Raw genomic sequence first — 16,709 nt, 5'->3', positions numbered from 1 at the left:
TGCTATGAACATAGGAGTGCATATATCCTTTCTGATTGGTGTTTCTGGTTTCTTGGGATATATTCCTAGAAGTGGGATCACTGGGTCAAATGGGAGTTCCATTTTTAGTTTTTTGAGGAAGCTCCATACTGTTCTCCACAGTGGCTGCACCAGTCTGCATTCCCACAAGCAGTGCACAAGGGTTCCTTTTTCTCTGCATCCTTGCCAGCACTTGTCGTTTGTTGATTTGTTGATGACAGCCATTCTGACAGGTGTGAGATGGTACCTCATTGTTGTTTTGATTTGCATTTCTTGGATGATTAGTGACTTTGAGCATGTTTACATATGTCTCTTGGCCTTCTGTATGTTCTCTTTTGAAAAGTATCTATTTAGGTTTGTTGCCCATTTTTTGATTGGGTTGTTTATCTTCCTTTTGTTAAGTTGTATGAGTTCCCTGTAAATGTTGGAGATTAAACCTTTATCAGAGATAACATTGGCAAATATGTTCTCCCATTCAGTGGGCTTTCTTGTTGTTTTGTTGATGGTTTCTTTGGTTGTGCAGAAGCTTTTTATTTTGATGTAGTCCCATTTGTTTATTTTCTTCTTAGTTTGCATTGCCCAAGAAGCTGTATTGGTGAAGATATTGCTTCAGCATATGTCTGAGGTTTTGCTGCCTGTGGATTCCTCTAAGATTTTTATGGTTTCCCATCTTATGTTTAAGTCCTTTATCCATTTTCAGTTTATTTTTGTGTGAGGTTTAAGTTGGTGGTCTAGTTTCATTTTTTGGCATGTATCTGTCCAATTTTCCCAACACCATTAATTGAAGAGACTCTCTTAACTCGATTGTATGTCTTGCCTCCTTTGTCAAATATTAATTGAGCATAGTATTTTGGGTCAATTTCTCAATTCTCTCTTCTATTCCATTGGTTTATATGTCTGTTCTTGTGGCAGTACCAGGCAGTTTTGAGAACAGTGGCTTTGTAATATAGCTTGATATCTGCTATTGAGATCCCTCTTACTTTGTTCTTCTTTCTCAGGATTGCTGCAGCTATTTGGGTCTTTTTTTAAAATTCCAGATGAATCTCTGGAGAGTGCATTGAATCTATAGATTGCTTTGGGTAGCATGGACATTTAATGATGTTAATTCTACCAATCCATAAACATGGTATGTTCTTCCATCTGTTTATGTCCTCCTCTAACTCTTTTTTCAGTGTCCCGCAATTTTCGAATACAGGTCTTTTACTTCCTTAGTTAAGTTTATTCCTAGGTATCTTAATTGTTTTGGTGCAATGGGATTTTTTTTAAAATCTCTCTTTCTGAAAGTCCATTATTGGTATGAAAAAAAATGCCATAGATTTCTGGATATTAATTTAATATCCTGTTATGTTGCTGGATTCAGTTATTAAATCTAGTAGTTTTTTGATGGAGTCTTTAGGATTTTCTACATACAGTATCATGTAGTCAAATAATGCCATCTTTATTTCTTACTTTCCAGTTTGGATGCCTTTTATTTCTTCTCTTTGTCTGATTGCTATGGCTAGTATTTCCAGTACTATTTTGAATGGGAGTGGTGAAAGTGCGCATTCCTGTCTTGTTCCTGTTCTTAGGGGAAATGCGTTTAGTTTTTCACATTGAGTATGATGTTGGCTATAGGTTTGTGATATATGGCTTGTATTCTGTTGAGGTATGATACCTCTATTCCCACTTTGCCGAGGGTTTTTTATCAAGAAATGGTGTTGGATCTTGTCAAATGCTTTTTTCTGCATCTATTGATATGATCATGTGATTTTTGTCTTGCAATCTGTTAATATGTTGTATCACATTTATTGATTTACAGATATTATACTGGCCTTACATCCCTGGAATAAATCCCACTTGTTCATGGTGTATGATATTTTTAATGTATTGTTGAATCTGACTTGCTAAAATTTTTTTGAGGATTTTAGCATCTATATTTATTAGGGATATTGGCCTGTAATTCTCTTTCTTTGTTTTGTCTTTATCTGGTTTGGGATTGGGGTAATGTTGGCTAATAGAAAGAGATTGGAAGTGTTTCTTCCTCTTTAATTTTTTGGAATAGTTTGAAGAAGATAGGTGTTAGCTCTTATTTGAATGTTTGGTAAAACTCTCCCATTAAGCCATCTGGACCAGAACTTTTGTTTACTGGAAGGGTTTTGATTAATGCTCCAATTTAATCAATAGTTATCAGCCCATTCAGGTTTTCTGATTCTTCCCGATTGAGTTTTGGAAGATTGCATTTTTCTAGAAATAAGTCCATTTCATCAAGGTTGTCCATTTTGTTGGATTACAGTTTTTCCATAGTATCTAAAAAAATCCTTTGTATTTCAGTGGGGTCAGTTGTTACTTCATCCCTTTCATTTCTTATTTTGTTCATTTGGGTCATCTCTCTTTGTTTCTTGGTGAGTCTCAGTTTATCCTTTCAAAGAACCAGTTCTTGGTTTTATTGGGCTCCATGTAATTTATTTACACTCTGATCTTTATTATTTCTTTCCTTCTACTTACTCTGGGCTCTTCTTTCTAATTATTTAAGTTATAGGGTTAGATAACTTATTACAAATTTTTCTTGTTTTCTGTGGTATGCTGGTACTGCTATGAACTTCCCTCTCAGGATTTCTTTCACACATGGAGAGTTTGGATTATTGTGTTTTCCTTGTCATTTGTTTCCAAGATGTTTTTTATTTCTTCTTTGATCTCTTTGGTAACCCATTCACTGTTTAATAGCATGCTATTTAGCCTCCATGTGTTTGATTGTTTTTTATTGTTTTTAATTAGTTGATTTCTAATTATATGCCATTATGATCTAATAAGGTGCTTGATATGATTTCTACCTTCTTGAATGTGTATAAACTTTGCCTGTGTCCTAACACATGGTCTATCTTTGAAAATGTCCCATGTGAACTTGAGAAGAATGTATATTCTGTATCTTTGAGGTGAAATGTTCTGAAGATGTCAATTAGTTCCATCTGATCTAGTGATTTGTTTAGGATTGCTGTTTCTTTGTTGATTTTTTGTCTAGCAATTGTATCCAGTGATGTCAATGGGGTATAAAATCATCTACTACGATTGTATTGCTGTCGATCTCTCCCTTTATATTTCCAGAAGTTTTTTTTAATGATCTGTAACTTTGTTTTTAATTATCTTGAGCCTTATGATGACATACTTTACAATTTTGTGTTGATGATCCATTCTCTACTTTTATCCTAGTGAGCTGGAAAAAGCACTATTATCAATCACACATAAATATAGTAAATTAATAGCTGTTCAAGACAATCCTGAATTATAACTTAGTCTGACTTAAAGAATTCACAGAGTTTGCTACTATATCTTGTCATGCTGAATTTTAAAAGCACCTGACCTTAAAGATCATCTATAAAATGTAGAAATGTTAAATACTCTTTTTTAATATTATACATAAACCACACTAACATGACTTTCATTCAGTAAAAGGCAACAGTTTAGATATAGGGAATTTTATTAAATTGGAATAGTTGGGACTAAAAGGATGAAATAGTCACTGCCAGCTTAACTGCAACCCTTACCTTTTAATAGGTGAATGAACACAACTTGAAACACAAGTCTTGCAGGTCTAGGAGACAGTGAAGGGATTTCCTGAGAATTTGGACATATAATACAACCAATTATATAAATCTAAATATAAACCAATCTCCTACAGATTTTCAGATGGCACTCACCACCTCTGTGAAAAGTTGAACACCATGAATCAAGTCCAGTCATATTTTTAGAAGGGAGGACAGTGATAGCGCTTGCTGAACCAAAATTACCATCAAAGCTCAAAAAGCTGACCATCTTCATTTAACCACAAGCCAATCTTATTTAAATCAGGACTGCCCAAAAGAAATGTTCTATTAGCCATTCTGATCTGAATTCTGGTGTATGAGATCAATTCAAATATGGTACACATAAAAGAAGTCATGAGACATTTGTAATAAATAAAACAGTGGCTAACTATTACTCATTAGTAGCTTTTTGGAGATAAGCTATCAAGTCTGTCCTTTCTGCACTCTTCTTAATGCCAGTGAAGATCATTTTTGTTCCAGGAATGTACTTCTTGGGATTCTCCAAATACTCCATCAGTGTAGCCTCTCCCCAGGTGAGATATTTGTTCTTGTTGGCATCCATGTAAGAAAATCCAGGGGCCTGACCTGTCTTTCACCCAAAAAGACCATGGAGATTTGGCCTAGTCTTGTGCTTGCCTCCCTTTTCCACAGTATGGCACTGGGCACACTTTTGAAAAAAATCTTCTTGCCCTTCTCAACATCACCCATTTTTAAATCGCTCATTAGTTGTGTGTGACACAGAGGTTCCCACTCACCAGCTGGACATCTGCTCTCTCCAGAAGTTTTTTTTTAAATGCTTTTTAGATGCTCCTATATTGGGTGCATATATGTTTACCAGAGTTATATCCTCTTGTTGTGTCAATCCCTTTAGTATTATGAAGTGGCCTTCCTTATCTCTTGTTATGGCCTTCACTTTGAGGTCAATTTTGTCAGTTATAAGTATTTCTACGCCAGCTTTCTTTTCATTTCCATTTGCCTGAAGAATTTTTTTCCATCCTTTCACTGTAAGTCTGTGTGAATCCTTTGTTCTGAGAAGGTCCCTTTTATTTATTTATTTTAAATATATTGTTATTGATTTCTGAGAGGCAGGGAGAGGGAGAGAGAGATAGAAACATCAATGATGAGAGAGAATCATTGATTGACTGCCTCCTGCACACCCCCTACTGGGGATTGAGCTTGCAACCCAGGCATGTTTTGAATGTAATCACTTCCTTGCACTCTCACACTCTCTCCCTCCCTACCTTCCTGCTGGTCGCCATTTTTCTAAAATGCGGGGTAGGTCTCTTTTAGATAACATATATATGGGTCATGTTTTCTTATCCATTCAGCTACCCTATGTCCTTTTATTTGCACATTTAATCCATTTACATTTAAGGCACTTATTGGCACTTTTATTCTTTATGCCTGTGTTCCTTCCTCTCTTTCCATTTCTTCTTCTTACAACAGTCCCTTTAGGATTTCTTACATTGCTGGTTTGATGGTAATAAATTCGCTGATTGGGTCCACAGCTTCTTTTAGTGTACGGTTGAAACCTTCCATTGTGTTCTTTATTGCAGCAATGTCATTCTTCATTTCCTCTTAATTCTTACACATAGTGAATTTCCATCCAGACATTTGAGCATCCTTATAACCATTGCTTTGAATTCTTTATCTGACAAATTACTTGCCTCCATTTCATTTAGTTCCTTTTCTGGTGATGCCTCCTTTTTTTCCCTTTGGGGGATTGTTTCTTTGTCTTCCCATTTTTGCTGTCCATTTGTATTTGTTTCTATGTCTTAGATCAAACTGCTATGCCACCCAGATTTTTGGGGGGTGGTCCTATGTAGTAGGTGTTTTGTGGGACCCATTGGTGCAGTCTCTCAGATCTCCTGAGCTGAGTATTCTATAAAAGCCCCCTCTTTGAGTTATTTGGATTCTCCTGATGTAGTTGGGTCTTGAATGTTATTGTCCCATTAATTGATGGAGTCTCTTCACAGGTTGTCTGACTGTGAGTCTCACCCATGACCTCATCATGCAAGATGCTTTGGGTGTGCTCAGGGTCCCAATTCCCGTGACTAGGGTTGTCTGTGAGGTCTCACTGGCATGTGACCCACTGTGGGGTACCGGAGCCCATGGCGGGGGTCCCTTGTGAGGTCCTGCTTGCATTCAGCTCACTGCATGGGTCCAGGATGGTGTTTAAGGCCAATCTGAGTGGTGTTCACCATTTTTTTTCTTTATACCAATCTTCTTTTTCCCTTTGTATTTTCTTTTCTTCTTCTTAAAGAAGGCTGTTTAACACATCTTGCATTCCAGGTTTGGTGGTAATAATCTAATAAATTCTCTCTCTCTCTCTCTCCTCTCTCTCTATAATCTAATAAATTCTCTCTCTCTCTCTCTCTCTCTCTCTCTATATATATATATATATATATATATGGTCTTGGAAGCTCTTATTTTACCTGCATTTTTAAATGATACTCTTGCTGGATAGAGTAGTATTTATTTTAGGTCCTTACTTTTAATCACATTGAATATTTCATGTTAATCCTTTCTGTCCTGAAGTGTTTATGTTGAAACATCAGCTGACAGACTAATGGGAGCTCCCTAGTAGGTAATAAACTGTCTTTCTTTTGTTACTATTAATGTTATCTCTTTATCTTTAACCTTTGCCATTTTAATTATGATGTATCTTTGTGTGGACCTCATTGGGTTCATCTTGTTTAGAACTCTCTGCTCTTCCTGGTCTTGTGTTTCTTTTTCTTTCACCATGTTATGGAAGTTTTTAGCCATTATTTTTTCAAATAGGTTCTCAATCTTTTTTTTCTCTCTCTCTCCTTCAGGTATCACTATGATGCAGATTTTATTACACTTGCTGTTGTTCCAGAGGTCCCTTAATTTTTTTTCTTTCTTTCTGCTGCTCTTTTTTTTTTAAGTTATCTTGTCCTCTCAATCACTGATTAGATCATCTGCTTTTTTAAACATGCTTTTGATTCCTTCTTGTGTATTCTTCATTTCAAATATTGTGTTCTTTATTTCAGACTGGTTCTTTTTTCTGGTTTCTATAGAAACTATCTCTGTGTTTAAGTTCTAACTGAGACCATTTATTCTTCCCCAGGGTCATTGAGCATCTTTACAACTATTGTTGTTAACTCTTCATCTGGTATTTTGGTTGCTTTCATTTCATTTAATTCATTTTTTTACTTTCATTTTATTTAATTCATTTTTTCCTGGTAATTTCTCTTGTTCTTTTATTTGGGGCATGTTTCTTTCTCTTTCCATTTTGTCTATTTACTTTTGTTATTCACTGTGTATTAGGTAGAACTATGACTGCCAAACTTGTTATGGTAATTTTATTTAGTACGGTGGTCACCAACCTTTTGGACCTTATGTACCACCAGTTGTCCTTGGACCACCGGTTGGCGACCGCTGCTCCAAAGGTTTCCTTAAACCAATGGTTGCCAACCCTTTGGACCTCATGGACCACCAGTGGTCCACAGACCACTGGTTGGCGACCACTGATTTAATAGGTTTTTTGTAGGACTCAGTGGCATAATCTTCCAGATTACCTGAGCTAGGTTCTTTGGAAATATCTCTTATGTGGGTTATGTGTGTCCTCTTGTTGTAGTTGAGTCTTGAATGCTTTTGGCCTATTCTTGGGTGGTGTTAACCCTCAGGGTAGCTGACTATAAAGATAGACCTTTATCACAGTTTATGAACCACTGTGAGGGGGCTGTCCTTTTAAATGGAGTTGTTTCCAGAAGGTTCTAATGTCTGCTGGGATCTCTTCTGGGGTGTGCTGCTTGTGTGATTATTTTGGTCATACTCTGAAGATTTACACTGGTTGTGTTTGATTTGGGCTCACTTTGGTGGGGTTCCACTGCAGGTTGATTTCTGATGCTCCTATAACCAGCTTAGAGATACCTAGCTGGAGCTATGACACAATTTGCTGTTTTGGGCTGTCCCCACTGGGCCTGGGTGTGCATGGGAGTGACCAATCTCTGTACAAGGCTCAGCATTTTCCATCTCTGAACTGGGGTAGGTCAGTAAAATTTCAAGGCACCCTGATTTTTTCTTCCTCTTATTTGCCATCCCTTCAGATTACCTGTTCTTCCTTGGGAGCCTTCTGTAGAAAGACTGTAGAATGGGCCTAGGCTGACTATAACCCACAGACCCTTTCACAAGTTGTGACCAATGGGGGTGGTAACCATTGTCAGGAGAACAGGGCTAATGGGTCTCCTTTTTGGGTGCAGCATGGTCAGGCACTCAATGGGGTAGGGGGGAGTATCCCCTTCTCCACAGCCAAACCACTGTATCTACTGGGTCTCCAACCCAGCTGCCCCCAAAAGTTCAGGTTGGGTGAAGAAAGCCAACCCCACTGCAGAAGGAAGCTCAGCAGGACTGGCCCATCAGGACTTTGGAGAACAGATCAAAAGACCTTTTGTTGGGGGGAGTGGAACTTTTCAAACCTATAGGGAGGACAAGAATGTATTCTCTAACTTGTTCATAAGCCACACAATGAAGTTCTCATTTGAGTCCTGGATGAGAGCTTCCTGGATGTGCTCTGAAGGTCCCACCTATGATTTGCACTGAAATACCTCCTGCAGGACTGAGCTCAGCAGGTTAGGGCCACTGGTTGTTGGAAGGATAGATCAAATGAGTCTCCCATTGAAGAATGGCCTAGGCCAGTGATGGTGAACCTATGACACGCATGTCAGAGGTGACACACGAACTCATTTTTTTGGTTGATTTTTCTTTGTTAAATGGCATTTAAATATATAAAATAAATATCAAAAATATAAATCTTTGTTTTACTATGGTTGCAAATATCAAAAAATTTCTATATGTGACATGGCACCAGAGTTAAGTTAGGGTTTTTCAAAATGCTGACACGCCGAGCTCAAAAGGTTCGCCATCACTGGCCTAGGCTGACCTCACAGGGGAGATATGAGTGGCACCCCATGATGTAGCCACAAAACCCGGTTTTTGTCCGCTTGAGTCCTGAATAAGAGTATTCCAGGAAGACACATTTTGAAGATCCCAGCTCTGTGCAGTACTCTTAAATCATACACTACTGAGCCAAGCAGGGTGAAGCCACCAGTTGTTGAAGGATATGTCAAATGAGTTTTCCACTGAGGGAGTGGAATAGGATGAAATAAGAGTGACCCCCTTCACTGGGGCCACACAAACCAGTGCACTTCTGAGTCCCAGACAAGAGCTCCTGGGGAGATGTGCTCTAAAGGTCTCAGCTCTGTGCAATACCCAGTCCCTTCTGTGGGACTCTTCTCAGCTGGGAAAACCCCTGTGGGACTGAGCTCAACAGGTGGAGCCACAGGGACTGGAAGAACTGGCCAAGTGTTTCAACAGGTGGGGGATTGCTGGCTGTGCATGCAAGATAGGAAAGAATAGCCCTAATCCAAAGTTACATATCTCAATTATAGTCTGAACCTCTGCCAAGAGCTTCTCTGAAAAAAAAAAAAGCTCCCAGTGAGTGAGAGAATGAAAGGAGATTGCGTGGACATGCGGGGAGTGTCTGTATTTGTGGGTGAGGGACAGCTATATTCCACGGGACTTTTGGGGACTGGCAGACAGGCTTCCCCTTGCCAGGTAGCCTCTACTGCTGCTGAAATCTCTCCTGGAGTGGCTGGCTCTGCTCCAGAGACTGTGCCATCTTGAAAGGGAGACCAGCTGTGATCGGAAGCCCAGCCTTACCTTCAACTGGGGAGACTTCGGATACCTCCCGGAACCCTACAACCACAATGCCCAGGGATCAGCTGCCTCAGCTGAGAACCCATGAACACTGGGACTCCAGCCTTCCCCACTGCAGGTGCCTGAAAAGTCTTTCCAGGGAGACAAAATTGCGGCAGAATAGACAAAAGTGTCCTGAGCCTTGTCCCGGAGCAGATAGAATGAGCAACTAAATTGAATAACATCCAGCCCGAATCTGCGAAATAGACACAGCTGGTGAGACAGTCCACAGCCGAGAAGGGCAGAGGATGCCTGGAGAAAGGTAAAATCAGGGATCTGGGCTGGAGAGAACTGTGAGACCTCCAAGCCCAGAGGGAAACCTCATGGCACAGAGGTCGTGTCCCTTGGGACAGGCACAGCGTCTAACTGTGGAAAGGAAGTCCCCAGGACTGCTGGTAGCAGGGGATTCTAGATCTGGGTCCATAGTCACAAGAGACTGATCCCAGAGGGGGCATTCTGGATGGCTGCCCAGACCATGCTGTCCCAAGAGGAGAGGCTCACAGAGGCACAGCTCTTTCCCCTCTTTGTGGTCCTTGCTTTTCTTCACTGAATCTAGTTCATAGGACCTTTCAGATATGGACACTCACCCATGGCTGAGGTGCAGGAGGAGGTGTGGATTTGTGGAGTCTTGGGAGAGGCTGGGGAGAGGAGAGGGCCCGGTTGAGGTGGCCGTGTGTCTCGCGCTGAGTCATATCTGATGTGGGAGACCTAGGTAGCCATTTTCTCCTGAAAAGATAGCCCCTCCTTGCAGTCTCCAGGCAACCAATACAGCCACACCCAGACTACACCTTGGGATAATTAAAAAAAGAAAATCTGAATAGTCCCTGAGAGTCCACAGGGGCTAACCTAAAGAGAAGCCTTCAGTCCCAGCAATAGGAAACTGAGAAGCCACAGACAGTACAGAAGAGTGAGATCTTAAACCAGCCAAAGGAACGACACTTCACTTTTTCATTTTTATTTTATTTTATTATTATTTTGTTATCTCTTTTTTTTCTTTATTTTCCTTTTTTGTTTGTTTCTTTATTTTTTATTTCTTTTCTCATTATTTTTCCATCATTCAAATTTATTTTATTTTATTTTTTATCCTAATTTTTAATCATTTTTTAAAAAATTATTATTATTATTATTATTATTATTATTATTTTCTTCTCTCTCTTTCTTCTTATTCACTCATCCTCTTTCTACTTCCTCTATACTGAACTGAGGTCCTCCCCATATTCATCCAATTTTTAACCTTACTTTCTGTATATTAGATTCTGCCCCCACCCTCTTTACTGGGTACTTGGTATTTGTATGTTTTAGTTTACCAGTTTGTTCTCTGGTGTTTTCTTTTCTCTTTCTTTTTTTTTCTTTTCTCTTATACCATTTTTTTCTCTCTTTGATATCATTTGTGCTCTCTTTTCTCTCCCCTAATTCTCTTTTCTCTGGTGGTCACTTATATTGTGGTTATTGATGTCATAAGTACATTTGTGTTTTGTTCCCTTTGTATCGTGTCTTGTCGAGGTGAATTTTATCCTGTTTGGCCAATGTGCTAGAGAACAAGCCACATAACCAGACACCCAGAGAGGAGACTCCATCCATGAACGGGTCAATAACACTCCAGACCCAAATACAGAGGCAGAAAGAAGGTGACAGTGAGGGAGAGAGCGCAAGTGAGGGAGCAAAAGAGGAGTGTGTGGTATGTGGATGTGTGTGAGTGAGGCACAGTTAGATCCTGCAGGACCTTTGGGGGAAGGCTAGCTGGGATCACCTAACTATTTGCAAACAGTCCCAGAGAGGCCAGCTCTTCCTCAGAGGCCTTGCCTTTTGGAAGGGGAGAGCAGCTGTGACTGGGAGCCCAGCCTCACCTCCAACCAGGGTGTTCTCATATAATACCTGGGACAATACAGCCACCCCCGCCTGGGACACGATGCCTCGGCTGCAGTCCCATGGTTACCAAGACTCCAGCCACCCTGGGCGCAGGTTCCTGTGAGTTCTGAAGCATGCTCCCCTCTGACCGGACCAACACTTGAGCCCAGGGCATTGCAACCACTCAAGCAGCAGCCACGTGAACAGCCTGCTCCTGTCCGAGGAGCAGCAGCCCTGTGAGCAGCCTGCCCAAGGCTGAGGAGTGGCAGCCTCACATGGCCTCCCCCTGTCAAAGGAGCAGCAGTTGTGCAAGCGGCCCACCCCTCATCTGAGGAGCAGCAACCTTGCATGCAGCCCATCCCCATCTGAGGAGCAGCAGCCATGCAAGCAGCCTGCCCCTGTCCAAGGAGCAGCAGCCTCGTGAGCATCTCGCCTTTGTCCGAGGAGCAGCAGCTGCGTGAGCAGCCCTCCCTGGTCTGAGGAGCAGCTTGCCCTTGTCCGAGGAGCAGCAGCTGCTTGAGCAGCCTGCCCCCATCTGAGGAGCAAAAGCTGTGTGAGTGCACCCCCCACCACCATTTGAAGAGCAGCAGCCTCATGAGCAGCCCGCCCCCATATGAGGAGCAGAAGCTGTGTGAGCAGTCTGCCCTGTCCAAGGAGAAACAGCTGCACGAGCAGCTCACTCTCGTATGAGGAGCAGCAGCCCTGAGAGCAACCTTCCCCCGTTAGAGGAGCAGCAGCCTCATGAGCAGCCCAACCCTGTCAGAGGAGCAGCAGCTGCACGAGCAACCTGTCTGCACCAGCCAGAAAAGCCACCACTGCTGCGAACAGCTCACACCAGAGTAGCTGCCGCCAACTGAGGAGCAGGCGCTGCTGCTACAGCCCGAGGAGTAGCCGCTGCCCGAGGAGCCATTGCCACCCAAGTAGAAGCCCCTGCACAACTCGACACCTAGATCCTCCAGTGAGACCAAAAATGGTTAGACAAAGAAACCCCCAAAGGAAAGAAAAGGAGTAATTGCCAGAAAAGCAGCTAAGTGAAATGGAGGCATGCCACATGTCAGAAAAAGAATTCAGAATAAAAGTCATACAGTTCATAAACTGGATGGATGAAAACATTAACAACTTATGTATGAATCAAGAAGAAATAAAGAGTGATATAGCTGAAATAAAAAAAAAAAGACCATGGAAAGGTTCAACAGTAATCAAGGAAAAGTGGAGGACCAAATTAGTGAATTGGAAGACAGGGAAGCAAAACATATCCAAACTGAACTGCAATTGAAGAAAAATATTAAAAGAGAGGGGGGGAGCCTAAGGGAGCTTTGGGACAACATAAAACAAAGCAACATACAAATAATAGGGGTGCTAGAATGACAGGAAGAGGAACAAGGGTTAGAAAACCTATTTGAAGAAATAATGTCAGAAAATGTCCCTGAGGTGGGGAAGAAAAAAGTCACACAAGCACAGAGAGTCACAAACAAGATGAACCCAAAAAGACCCACACCAAGAAACGTCATAATTAAGATGGCAAATGTTCAGAACAAAGAGAGAATCTTAAAGGATGCGAGAGACAGAAAGTTACATACAAGGGTTCTCCCATTAGATTATCAAATGATTTCTCAACAGAAACACACCAGGCCAGAAAATAAAGGAAGGAAATTTACAAAGTGATGCAAAGCAAGGGACTGAATGCAAGAATACTCTATCCAGCAACTCTATCATTCAAACTTGAAGGGGAAATAAGGAGCGACACAGACAAAAAAAATAAGCTAAGGATGTTTATCACTACCAACCCACAATGCAAGAGATGCTAAAGGGATTGGTGTAAAAAGAAGAAATAAAAAGAGAACACGGGCACAAAAAATAAAAATAGATACAAACAAGTACCTATCAATAATAAATTTAAATGGGCTAAATGCTCCAATCAAAAGACATCTAGTATCAGTGTGGATAAAAAACATGACCCATACATATGCTGTCTACAAGAGATCCACCTCAGAACAAGGGACTCACACAGACTGAAAGTGAAGGGATGGAAAAATATTGTTAAGGCAAATGGAAATGAAAAAAAAGCTGGGGTAGCAATACTTATAACTGAGAAAATAGACCTCAAAGTAAAGGCCATATCAAGAGATAAGGAAGGCCAGTTCATAATACTAAAGGGATCGATACAACAAGAGGATATAACCCTGATAAACATATATGCACCCAATGCAGGAGCACCCAAATACATAAAAAACACCTGGACGATATCAAGGGAGAAATAGACAACAATACAATCATGGTAGGGGACATTAATACCCCACTGCAATCACTGGATAAATCCTCTATACAAAAAATCAGCAAAGACATCAATCCTTAATGATTCACTAGATCAGATGTACTTAACATTTCACCCCCATGCCACGGAATATACATTCTTCTCAAGTGCACATGGGACATTTTCAAACATAGACCACATACTGGGTCACAAGCAAAGTCTCCCCAAATTCAAGAAGATTGAAAACATATCAAGCATCTTCTCAGACCACAATGACATAATATTAGAAATAAACTACAATAAAAGCAAAAAAAAATCCAAACATTTGGAAGCTGAAGAGCATGCTATTAAACAATGATTTGGTTACCAAAGAGATCAAAGAAGAAATTAAAAACACCTTGGTAACTAATGACAATAAAAATACAACAATCCAAAATGAAAGCAGTCCTGAGAGGGAAGTTTATAGCTCTACAGACCTACCTCAAAAAATAAGGAAAAATGGTAGTAATCATCTAACTCTACAACTTAAAGAATTAGAAAGAGAGCAACAAAAAAAGCCCAGAGTGAGCAGAAGGAAGGAGATAATAAAGATCAGAGTACAAATAAATGACATAGAGACCAAAAAAAAATATAAAAGATCAATGAAACCAAAAGCTGGCTCTTTGAAAGGATAAAGAAGTTTGATGAACCTCTAGCCAGGATCACCAAGAAGCAAAGAGAGAGGACCCGAATAAACAAAATCACAAATGAAAGAGGCAAAATAACAACAGACCCCACAGAAATACAAATGATTGTTAAAAAATACTGTGAAAAACTCTATTCCAACAAACTGGACAACCTGGAGGAAATGGATATATTCCTAGAAAAATAGAACCTTCCAAAACTCAATCAGGAAGAATCTAAAAATCTCAATAGGCTGATAACTATGGAAGATATTGAAGAAGTCATCAAAAAGCTCACAGCAAACAAAAGCCTGGGGCCAGAATGCTTCACTGGGGAGTTTTACCAAACATTCGAAGAAGAACAAAAACCTATCCTCCTCAGACTATTCAAAAAAATTCAAGAGGAAGGAACACTTCCAACTCATTCTATGAAGCCAGCATTATTCTGATACCAAAACCAGATAAAGATAATGCAATGAAAGAGAATTACAGGCCAATATCCCTCATGAACATAGATGCCAAAATCCTCAACAAAATCTTAGCAAATTGGATCCAGCATTACATCAGAAAGGCCATACACAATTACCAGGTAGGATTTATCCCGGGGATGCAAGGATGGTACAATATCCTCAAATCAATAAATGTAATACATCATATAAACAAATTGAGAGATAAAAATCACAGTCATATCAATTGATACAGAAAAAGCATTTGACAAAATCCAACACCTTTTCTTGACAAACACTGTCAGCAAAGTGGGAATAGAGGGATCATACATCAACAGAATAAAAGCCTTATATGACAAACCTACATCCAACATTATACTCAATGGATAAAAACTAAAATCATTTTCCCTAAGAACGGGAAGAAGACAGGGATGCCCACTCTCACCACTCCTGTTCAACATAGTTCTGGAAGTACTAGCCATAGCAATTAGATAAGAAGAAGAAATAAAAGATATCCAAATTGGAAAAGAAGACATAAAACTGTTATTATTCACAGATGACATGATACGGTACATAGTGTTGTGGACCAACATTCGCGAGAATAAGACCACCAACTCCAATTAGGTCTTAAACAGCAAGCGAGGATTTATTGAACTGGCCAGTGACTGCCACAGGCTTTCCCCTGTAACAGCCACAAGCTTTGTCTTCCACGAGCTTTTATCCCCAGAAAACACAAACGTCCTTGATTTACAGTTACAAGGCTCTAATCAGGACCTTGACACTGATGTCTGGGAGTGGGAGACTTGGAGTTATGCCTGGTTACCTATCCTTGACCCCAACCTTGTTAAAATTTTTTAATGACATTCAATTCATCACACTCCCTACTGGTCTTAAGAGACGAATTCAGACCCTGGATTCGTCGCTAGTATCCACTAGCTGAGAGTACTGGGTGTGCAGGACCATGAGTTAGGATGCAGAGTCCTGGCTCAGGCCCAGTCTGGAGGTGTAGGGAGAGTATGCAGGGGGTGATTCTGGTGGTGCATGCCCACCAGGTACCATTCGGGGCCACCGGGTACCAGGAGGTCCCAGATCCTGGTCTCTCCGGAAGTCGGAGTGTCTGGTTACAATTTTCTGCATAGGGGGAATTGGGGAGGGAGTAATTGGCAGATGTGACACACAGCCCAGCTCCAGTAATATCTCCCAAAGTTAATCCCCTCCTCCCATTTCCCCAGGCACATAGTCCCAGGGTTTCTGCATCCGTGAACACGTTGCGGACATGGGCTGCACTTGCCCCAAATGGAGCCGAAGCTCTGATCCCTAAGTAATAGGGGGGCTAGGGGTTGACTTGGGCACATGCCTGGCATCTCCGAGCCACATCATTGGCCATCCTCTGTAGTCCCGGAATGTAGTAATCCTTGCGAAGAAGCTCAGCAAGCTTGGTGCCTCCGAGATGGGTTTCCCTATGGGTCTGCTCTATGATGATTCTGCCCAGGCTTTCTGGGAGGAACAGACGGTGGTCCAGGAGTTTCAGCCATCCTCCCTTGGCTACCTGGGCCCCTAGTCCTTTTGCTTGCTCTTCTTCCTTCTTGATGTAGGTTAAGGTGTCTGGCAGCTGGCGGTCTGGGAGAGCCACTAAGACCTGTAGGGGCCCTACTGGTCTTTTGGCGGCTTCCTTTGCTGCTTGATCAGAGCAGGTTGATTGGCCAGGTTCGTTGTCTTCTTGAGGATGATCCGCAACGGGTGTGTCTGGTCAGAGGTCACCTTCTACTCAGGCTGGGCGTCACTCGGCTGGTGCGCTGCTGCCGCCCAGAGGCAAGTAGGTCACCTAAATACTCAAATGCAAAGGGGTTAAGTCTTTTGGAAAAATAGTCTGCCAACCTTTTCTAGGGGCTGAGACTTTAGCTGAGTACCTCTTTGGCTATGCCCCTTGTCTCACATACCTAGAGGTGGAAATACTTAGTTACATCTGGTAGCACTAGTTGGCCCATCGTCCTTGCTCTGTTCATGTCTAACTGCCTAATATATTACCTCAAGGATCCTGGCTCTGAATTCTTTCAGGGAAAATGGGCGTTGGATTTTCTCTTGTGTAACTGCTTCGTGCTGAGGAGGGATGGAGTTTTCTCTCAGAGCCAAGAGATCCTTGCTGTCTGTCAGAGGGACGATGAGGCCTGGGCACAGAAGGAGGTGGGCTTGTGACCTG

General features: G+C 41.3%; 1 pseudogene; it reads right to left on the bottom strand.

Moving 5' to 3' along the window:
* Window positions 1-3,969: 3,969 nt before the first annotated feature.
* Window positions 3,970-4,286, bottom strand: LOC102241169 (annotated as a pseudogene).
* Window positions 4,287-16,709: the final 12,423 nt, after the last annotated feature.

This window comes from Myotis brandtii, unplaced genomic scaffold (genome assembly GCF_000412655.1).
Source record: "Myotis brandtii unplaced genomic scaffold, ASM41265v1 scaffold502, whole genome shotgun sequence".
NCBI lineage: Eukaryota > Metazoa > Chordata > Mammalia > Chiroptera > Vespertilionidae > Myotis > Myotis brandtii.
The sequence above is the reverse complement of the archived record's forward strand: the minus strand, read 5'-3'. Positions and strand labels throughout refer to the sequence as shown.